Here is a 9,902-nt window from a genome sequence, read left to right as displayed (position 1 = left end):
AAGAACTATACTAAAGTCGCTGCTAAGGAATTATTAAATCATGGACCAAAATTTTCAGTGACAGTACTAAACAGTTAAGAATCGGTCACCTTCAATTTAAAAAGACGATAACATCTACAAAAGAACCCCAATAGTTTAAAAAACATGTAAATTCATATATTTAGCTACATAAGGTTCTCAACGCACGTACCGCGTGCATATGCGACTAGTTTTCTATAAGTTATCAAAAATCCTTTAACACTCCTATTTTGGATGTATCGTGATAGTTGACATATATATATATATATATATATATATATATATATATATATATATATATATACTAGCTAGGAATTGGGTTTGGCTCAAGTAGTAAGCTTTTTCATCTTCCCTAGAAGGGTCTAGGATTCAATTCCTACCCCAAGCATTTGCTTGGCATATATATACTAGCTTTTTAGACATTTTTGGAATAATTATTACTCAATAGTAAAACAAACCAAAAAAAAGAAACTTCGTATCTAATTTCACCTCCATTTTGTGAATAAGAAAGATTGAAATACTTACATGTAATGTCACTACTACATAATTGATCTAAGGTAACACTATAGGGTAACACTTTTTGAGATTCAACTTTCAATAACAAATAGGTAACATTTTAGTAACACTTTGTTCATATGTAACACTTACATGTAACACTTTTTGATAGGTAACACTTTGACGGTAACACTTTTTCATAAGTAACACTTTAACAGTAACACTTTTTCACAGGTAACACTTAAACAGTAACACTTTTTCATATGTAGCATTTTAAGATAACACTTTTTCTATAGGTAACATTTCAACCCTTCAAGGTAACACATTTTGATATGTAACACTTCAAGGTAACACTTTTTTATAGGTAGCATTTAGTTTTAGAGGGTAACACTTTTTTTTATAAGAAACACGTTTGTCTTTTACTTAAAGTACGTTTTAGGTTATTACATGGTTATTTAATATCTATACTAGCACTTATAGTCTTTTGAGGTAGCATTACAAAATATTAATTGTCCAAAACCCTTTTTTTACAATCACAATTGGGTCCGAAAAATAATTTTACCCTCACTAATTAATTTACTTTAAATGTTTTTAATTGTATGATAAATACAAATCCCAAAATCTCTTACATCGCCTATTGGAGTTTGAAGACAAGAGCTGCACAAGTTGCATAATAAGAGGTATGAGAGATGATGGTGTTAAATGAGAATTGCGAAAAATAGTTAGAACACTCGTTCTCTCTCTCTTGTATCACCGAACGTATAATAATAGCTGCCTTGCATCACCGAACGTATAAAAATAGTTAAATGAGAATTTGTTTAATTTTATGAGGTTATCATTATTAGTTCGATCTTTTTTTATTATATATATATATATATTTTATATTAATCGAATAACAAAGAAAAGTACAAAGGTGTTTTTTCCTTCTTGAAAACGATCTATTATGTCGTAGAAACTTACAACTAGGCATAAAAGGAAAAAGGGTTCAATTTTCGCCATAACATTGTTGATGTATATTATGGATTCTAAGTTTAAGTTGAGCGTTATTTGGCCCAAATAGGAAGCGAAAGTCAGATTCCCTTAATTTGATTTTCTTAGTCGGTTGAAGGAGGTCTGCCTTTGTTGCTTTTGTCGGTTTAATAAACAAAACCCTAACTCCCTCGCTTATCTTCGTCATTCTCTCAAAAACCCCAAGCCCCAAAATAGAGAACCCCAAACCCATCATTCTCTCTCCCGTAAAACCACACCCCTGCTTGCTCTACTTCAGGCGGCTACAGCCTCGGCCGAAGTTTAGCCCCCACCTTGCTGCTCGTCGGAGCTGTGCTAATCGTCGGACCACGACCATGGCGTCTGTCACAGTCTCTCTCTCTGACTCCTCACATGGTTGCTGCACTTGCCAGAATTGCGACGCACTACCTTCTTGTCGTATGTACATCTAGCAGATCTTTGAGTTGCAGAATTGACATTAAGAAGGCATTGGAAATTGATCCTGACAACAGGTATATTCAAGTCATATGACCTCTTAAAAAATTAAGAACGCTGATTCTGAACATATGCATAAATCTTATGAAGCACAAGTAGATGAATTATTGTAGAATTACTCCATCCATCCTCAAAGAAGTTTCTGTATTAACCTTTGACCGTCCACAAGTCTCCCAATTCTTAAGAATCGAGATGGAAATTCATCCCGCACAATCATGCACCGCGGACTTTTACTAACCCTGTTTCTCTCACTCTCGCTTTTCATGTAAGCATCTGATATGGAATCTCCACTTTTTCAGTCAGTCAACCTCTTTGTTTTTACTTTAACAAATGCTATGAGAAAGCCTAACCTAATAATAATGGAGTATTTAAGTTTGTGCTCAAGCCTAATATAGGAAGTTTAGTTAATGGAGTATTGAAGTTTGTGCCCAAGCCTAGTATAGGACGTTTAGTTAAGGATGGAAAGTGTAGATTGAAAGCAGGATCCTTTTTCATCTTATTTACATAAAATTCTTTCTTTTGGTAGCTTTTCTGATCGATTACACTTTGGCTTGCTAATTTCTCTTTACCATAAACTGCATTAGCAAGTTGGCTGTTACATTGCAACCAACCGCCTCTTTGGTAGGTGGTTATAAATTTTAGTGATGTTAAGTACCAGTAATGATAATTGATTTTAGTGTAGTTTTAAGAGAATGCTTGTGTCAATTTCAGGGTAATGAGAACTCATCACTTAACATATTTTTCTTTGTAAATATGAGTTTGCATCAATTTTAACTCTAGATGTTGTATTGATTGGGAAACTGAACTATAAATGTGTGAAGAAAATCACATTTTTGAGGGTGAAATTCCACTACCACGGTTATGAGTAGAGGATTCCTTGCAATATGATTTCATCGCCATTAGTTTTGTTTAGTACTACCTGCCAAAGGGGCAGCTAGTATCAATTTCTCATTGCGTAATGTGCATCTGGCTTAAACTATGTATATACTAGCTAGTTGGTTGTTGGTGTCGACTAAGTACCAAGTGTTTCATTGCTTTCTGTAATGTTGCAGGGATGTGAAACTGGAATACAAGAAGTTGAAAGAGAAGATTAGAGAATACAATAAAAAGGACGCACAATTCTATGGGAAAATGTTCTCAAAGATAGCTTGAGTCAATGTAAGTGGAGAAATCTTTGATACTTGGTGAAGTTCAATAGAAATCTAGTCCAGACTCCTAATATATATTAAGACATTGCAGAAAATGTTTCCAAGGAGGCTGATTGATGGTCGACAAGTCATACTACGTCTGATTTGCGCCGATTCGCCGCACCTGCGGCGGTGCATTGTCTTGTCACCGAAACATACCTCGCTTGTGTTGTTCATCCGCGCTCCAAATGAGCAGATGTAAAACGTAGTACCTATTCATTCCAATTTCTGATTTCTTTTTAAAATTTACAAATATCAAGCCCAAGTTAAGTTATTGTTGTTATTGTTGTTGTTGGTAGTTTTGTTCTATTGTTGTTGGGATTGTGGTGGTGGTGGTGGTGATGTGCCACGGTTGTCGGATGTTGTTGTTTGTGCTGTTTTGTTGTTGTTCTGTCGTGGTTGTAATGGGTTGTTGTGGGGCAGTTTTACACTACCAAAACGTCGTCATGTCATGTTAGTGCTACTGTCGATTTATGGTTGTTGTTTTGGTACTATTGTTCTTTGTTTAGTAAAAGTATGTGAGTAGTTTAGTTAGTTCAGTTCTACAATCTAGAATTATGATTATGAATTGAGGATGCTAGTTGAGTGACGTAGTTAGTATTGTTATTGAATTTATAGTTGATTATGATTTGAGGATTATGGATTGGGGATGCTAAAGGTTGATAATTTCTAAATTAGGAATTGGTTATGGTTCTATTTTCTTAGATTGGTTAAGATTGATTAGTGATTTTTGTTACTGTTGTGAGGTTATTCTTCGAGGATAATTTTGGGAGTGAAGTATCATTCGAGATTATGAAGGAGGTTGTATCGTTCGAATTCGCAATGCGTATGAGGTAACTTTTATGTTTAAAATCATTTACTCATGCCCATGTGTGTGGATCTTTATTTTGTTTTTGATATTTAAGTTCGTACTATGGTCATAGTTATGAATGTGATCTTATGAGTTGATTCTAAATGGTCTCTAACTAAACATATGGGTGCATCAAGTATATTACTAGTTTTAATTTATTTTTTTGGCAGACTAGATTTGTTATCATATAAGACTTTAAAGTTTTTTTTTTCCTTACTGCAGGATGATGGAAATAATGGCGGATTAGAGTAACAAGCATGCATGATACATCGAGAAGCATGCGTACATGGATAATGAAATTGAAGAATAATGAAAGAATGACCTTAAGATTGATTTAGGTTTATTTAAAGAGAGATGTATATATTATGATTTTATGATTTAATTTTCAGTTTAACTATTTATATTTTGGATGCAATAGTATGTTTTTGATTGAGTATACTCTTTGGGTCGTTGAGTATTTCTACCCATTTATATCAATAATATTATTTTATTTCCTCTTCAATTATTACATTTATACGTTTTACTATATTATCATTGTATATATGTCGATAATTAAAGAATGTTACTATAAGATATGTGAAATAGAAGTGTTACACTATAAAACTAGCTGATAAGAAGTATTGCCAAATATCTAATAGAGTGTTATATATGCTCAATTAAAATGATACATAATATTTAACAAAGTGTTACTATAAGTCAAGAGATGACATAGAAAATGTTACTATAGACGAAAAAGTGTTACATAAAACATTATTAGTAACACTGTAAAAATGCTACATTAGTTTAAAAAAAGTGTTACGTTAGAGAATTTTGAGTAACACTTGAGAAAGTGAAACATTAGCATTGAAAGGTGTTACCTTAGAGAATAGGTAGCACGGGCAGATGTTTCACTTATAAAAGTGTTACATATGACCTAAAGCAACACTTTTAGGCCATTAAGTAACACTTTTGGGGTGATACTTTAGGCCAATTATGCACTAGTGTGTTTAAAAACACATTAATAAATATGTATAAGTACTTGCATCTCTAACTAATGTTTTTTTATCAAAGCTCTAAACAACCCCATGAACCATGACAAGAAGAGACAGAAATAATGTAGTCTTTTTTTTCTCTCTTCAATCCTTAGCTACTCTCCTAATTCCCAAACCCATCTCTTAATTTCACGCAATTCTTATTTCCCTTTCGATTTAATTGAAATAATGCAATAGTCACTTTTTCTCTCCTTTTTATCATTTTCCTCAGTTTCTTCCAAATCAAACCACACACTCAATTTCTCCTCATTCTTACCTAAACCTCTCAATATCCGCTTATGTGGACTTCGAAGAGAAGCATTGAGTCTCTCAATGAGTTCTCGTTGGATTAAGCTCCCAAGTCGCCAAGTTCACTCTCCTGAGACCTTCGATTATGATTTCTTCATCATTTGAGCTAGCTTTGACGGTCATGACGATGCTCTTCATGTCGTCGATAAGGTATTTTTGAATATCGAGTTGATGAGCTGAAATTCGATTATGGGCACAAATTATTTTAATATATGGGTTGAAGTAATTTTTTCTCAAATTCTTTTTAATATCTGGGCACAAAAATACTTCGTGTTAAAGTATTTTGTCTCGATTTCTTAAAATATTTGGGCACAAATTTGAAGATATAATTTTGACGAAATTTGTTTTTTTTTTCCGACCATTGCTAATGTAATTTTAATTTGAATTTCAACTATATTTGAATGAAATTTTAAATAAACTGTAATTTGAATTTAATTTTTTAAAAAAAATTCAAACACAGCACATATTCATAAGATTTACTAGTAATTTGAGTTTAAATGTACTCGAACATATTACATATTCTTAAGATTTACTGAACATAGAACATTACACATACTTTTATTTTCAATAAAAAATTACGTACCTGAATAACAGTAAAGTATCAGTAAATTTGAGGATGTCATATTGATAAATAATTTTCATAGAGAGTTTTTAGGCATATTTAGGTTGCATTTTGAAAGCATATTGATTCATATAGCTGCATTTTTGAACCTGAGCGTCATTACAACTCTTAAAAGTCCTCTTGATCATTATGTATTGTATTGTTGAGTATTAAGTGAGTCAAAAAGTCAAAATCAAAGAATATGTGCTTCATCTGAGTCGATTTGATTTAGGTTGAGTATCATTGTTTGCCCCTTAAACACATGAGAGTATGAGTGCACATAACTATAGGGAGGTCTGTCAAAGTTTGGTTAAGTCGAACTTGGGGGAGATGGTTTGCGGTATGATTGGAGAGTCAATTGTGTTACATGACATGCTATGCGACTTTGTTCGGGTTTATCTCGATGCTTGGTTTGTGTAGTGATTATATCTCTCCTGCTTTCAATTGAGTGTTTGGCCCTAGCGTAGTCCCATTTTGTAGGTCATTCTTTCTTTTCCAAAGTCTATATCTTATTAATTGCTTGAGGACAAGCAACGGTTTAGCTTGGCGAAATTTGATAAATCATTTTTATATAGAGTTTTAAGGCATATTTAGGTTGCATTTTTAAAGCATATTGATTCATATAGCTGCATTTTAGTTGCCATTAGCATGGATTATCTATTACGTGCTCTATTACTTCGTTTGTGGTTTTCTTAATGTTTCAGATAGTTTCATAGCTATTTGGATGTTTTCGAAGCAATTTTGGATGAATTGGATAATTCTTGTGAAGATAGTTGTTGAATGGTGGCTTTTGATCGATGAATTTTTTTAGTGGATTATTCTCTTATTCCCTATAATCATATTATGTGAAGTAGTTTCCATGAGGATTGCAGCATATCTCTCGAGAGTGAATTTGAGCTGAAAACGAAGAAATGCATTATTTCCGAAGTGATAAAAATGGATACATGTTCACTCTTTTGATCATAATTCGAATTAAACATATCAAATGAAATTAATTCAAGTTGTGTTGGAAACAAGACTTGAATATCTTCGCAACGATTGGTAACACGCCTATAGAAGATGCCTATAACTCAAGATACAGCCTTCGAAAGTTGACCTTGCGAATCTGCCTGCGAACCAGCTCCCAACGGGTGCTTCTACTCTTGCGCCTACATTGCTGCCTGGCCCGCTGGCCAGCCAGCGCCCACTTGTCGGGCTTCGATGCGGGCTCGTGGTCGTCGTCGCTACTATCGTCCAATCATCAAACTTCTTTTATTAGTTTACTTTCTCATTTTCTTTTCTTTGACTCATTAAAAGATTAGATTAGAAGAAAATATAAAAGAGGGATTTATTTTATCTCTCTCATGCTTTTATTCCTGGAAAACTCTAGTATTACGTTTATTTCTTCATCTCTTTCCTTGAAACCCTAGTTTTTGCTTCTCTTCCATTAATTCAAGCTCTAGATGTATTCTTTCATTGTTTTCTTCTTTATTAATATTTGTTATTGTCTTCATCTTGCTTTATTATTGTTTTCACTATTTCTCAATCATGAATTCTAGGTTGATTATTGATTTTGCTTTAGTTGTTTCAATTATGAGTGAATAGTCTCTTTTCTAGGGCAAAGGGAGGGAAGCCATGTTTATGCCATGATATTTTCTTTGAAAATTGATTGATTTATAGATTAGGGTTGTGAGTAATTCCAATTGATAAGTTTCAAATAGTTTGATTCTTGTAATTGGCCAATATCAAGAGTTAATTAATTTGCTAATAGGAATTAGAATTGAAAGATCATATTCTTAGAGGCTTCATTACAATTGGCATTTCTGAATATGTTAGCGATCGTATTGCATAGGTTAAATTGAAAGTGTTAATACCCGACCGAAGGATTAACCATTTCTTTAATTACTCACCTTCTAGTTTATTTGTTATTAAGTTGATTTGTATTCTTTGAATGGTATGAGCATGATGGACCGAACGTATGCCCTAGACTTTTAATTTATTGATTAAACCACCATTTTGGTATTACTTGGTTCTAGTTTAGTTATTATTCAAATCAAACATTCGTTTTTCTGAGATAGTTTATTATAATTAAGCGAAAATCGATAGAATTCCTCTCCAAGTGGGATCGACCCGTATTTGTTGAGTATCAACTAACAACGGACACCGTGCACTTGCGGTATTACTTTGTAAAATCATCAATTTTTGGTGCCGTTGCCGGGAAGACGGCTAATGTCTATCACTTTTGTTTAACTATTTGAACTATTTCTACTGTCTCATTTGGAACTTCAAGTTCCAATAGAGGCAATCTCACTGCACTTCTTTTCTTTGTTTCTTCTATGCCCAGGTCCAAAAGAACAGGTACTCCAGTTCCAATTGATCCCGGTCTTGAGAAAACCATCCGGCAACTGAAAAAGCAAAACAAGAAGACAAAGCAGTCTATTAATCAGGGAAAATCTACGGCAGATCCTTCAGAATCAATCATGCCTCCTAAGTCATTGAAGTCTTATGAGGTACCTTCCCCTAGTGGCATTTCAACAGGTCCTACTATTCCCACCATAGAAGCGGTAAAGTTTGAGATCAAGTCTGCCCTCATCCACATGATCCAACAGAAACAATTTGGGGGGCATCCATCTGAAGACCCTGCCAATCATCTACAACGGTTTCATCAACTCTGTCGTACCGTTAAGCATCAAGGGGTCACTCCTGATCAGTTGAAGGTCATGGTCTTCGAATTCTCATTAAAGGACAAGACACGAAAATGGCTGAACGATGTTAAAGAAACTGAGTGGAGTGTTATATCTAAAGCATTCCTGAAAGAGTAGTACCCTCCTACCAAGACTGCAGAAATCAGACATAAACTTGCTAACTTCCAACAAGAACCTGATGAGACATTGAAGGAAGCATGGAATAGGTTAAAGGTTCTACAGAGCGAATGCCCACACCACGATCTTGATAAGTGGTTCATCACCCAAGAATTCTATAATGGTCTATAACCCCATATCAAGAGTACAATCGATTCATCTGCAGGGGGTGTTTTCCTAAATAAGGAGGTGGGTGAAGGGTATAGTTTTCTGGCCAACTTAGCAGCAAATGATCATAGTTCTTCCTAGACTATAACAAAGAAAAAGTTGGATGCAAATGCATATGCCTTATCATCTTCACAAGTAGCCCAGGCCAGTTAAGTATAAAAATGGATGCACTGAAATCTTCACTGTCTAGTACTTCTCCTATGAGTATTAATGTGATGTCTCCCATGGCTCCTATTACATCTTCTTATTGTGAGGTGTATGGTGTACGTTCAAGGCCATTTTGGTCATGATTGTTCCTACAATCAACCTAACCTGAATCATATGGAGCATGAAAATGCTTTTCAGTAGAGACCTCCATACAACCCTTACTCTAACACATTTTAGCCAAGAAGATTCTCCACTGTGGTCTTGGTCCCCATGAACACAATAGAATCATGGGATGCAAAACGACCAAGCAGATGTGGGAACTTCTACAGGTTACTCACGAAGGAACAAGCGAAGTCAAAAGATCGAAGATAGATATGCTCATGCACTGGTATGAGTTGTTCCAAATGAAGCCTAAGGAGTCAGTTCATGATATGCTCACTAGGTTCTCCAACATCATAAATGAGCTTGACTCCCTAGGAAAGGCTATTACTCCAGAGGAACAAGTTCGGAAAGTACTTAGGAGTCTCCCGCAAGATGACAAATGGATGGCAAAAGTCACAGCTCTACAAGAAACAAAAGATTTCACCACCTTCAATAATGAACAACTTGCAGGTTCCTTGTTGACTCATGAGCTACATCTGGGAACTCATGAGGCTGATCCTAGTAAACCTAAAGCTTTGGCTCTCAAATCAGAAGAACAAGATGATTCAGAAATTGATGATGAGGAAGCAGCATTAATCGTGAAAAATTTTAAGAAATTCTTTAACAAGAATTATAAAGGGAAAAACACGAAAA

At 34.5% G+C, this 9,902-nt stretch overlaps 1 long non-coding RNA gene and 1 other non-coding gene across 3 annotated transcripts; one reads left to right on the top strand and one right to left on the bottom strand.

Moving 5' to 3' along the window:
* The first annotated feature begins 1,562 nt into the window (after positions 1-1,562).
* LOC104886795 (uncharacterized) lies at positions 1,563-4,534 on the top strand. 2 transcript variants are annotated; one of them, XR_007271284.2, is made up of 4 exons: positions 1,563-2,012; positions 3,048-3,153; positions 3,235-4,015; positions 4,255-4,534. It is a non-coding gene; the product is annotated as an uncharacterized LOC104886795 (long non-coding RNA). The 2 variants fall into 2 exon arrangements; XR_008968081.1 differs by lacking the exon at positions 1,563-2,012 and adding an exon at positions 2,118-2,260.
* A 4,240-nt stretch (positions 4,535-8,774) lies between these two features.
* Positions 8,775-8,881, bottom strand: LOC125495406 (small nucleolar RNA R71). The gene has a single exon (XR_007272043.1). It is a non-coding gene; the product is annotated as a small nucleolar RNA R71 (small nucleolar RNA).
* Positions 8,882-9,902: the final 1,021 nt, after the last annotated feature.

This window comes from Beta vulgaris, chromosome 2, assembly GCF_026745355.1.
Source record: "Beta vulgaris subsp. vulgaris cultivar EL10 chromosome 2, EL10.2, whole genome shotgun sequence".
Classification (NCBI taxonomy): domain Eukaryota; kingdom Viridiplantae; phylum Streptophyta; class Magnoliopsida; order Caryophyllales; family Amaranthaceae; genus Beta; species Beta vulgaris.
Note: the sequence above shows the minus strand (reverse complement) of the source record. Positions and strands in the feature narration are given on the sequence as shown.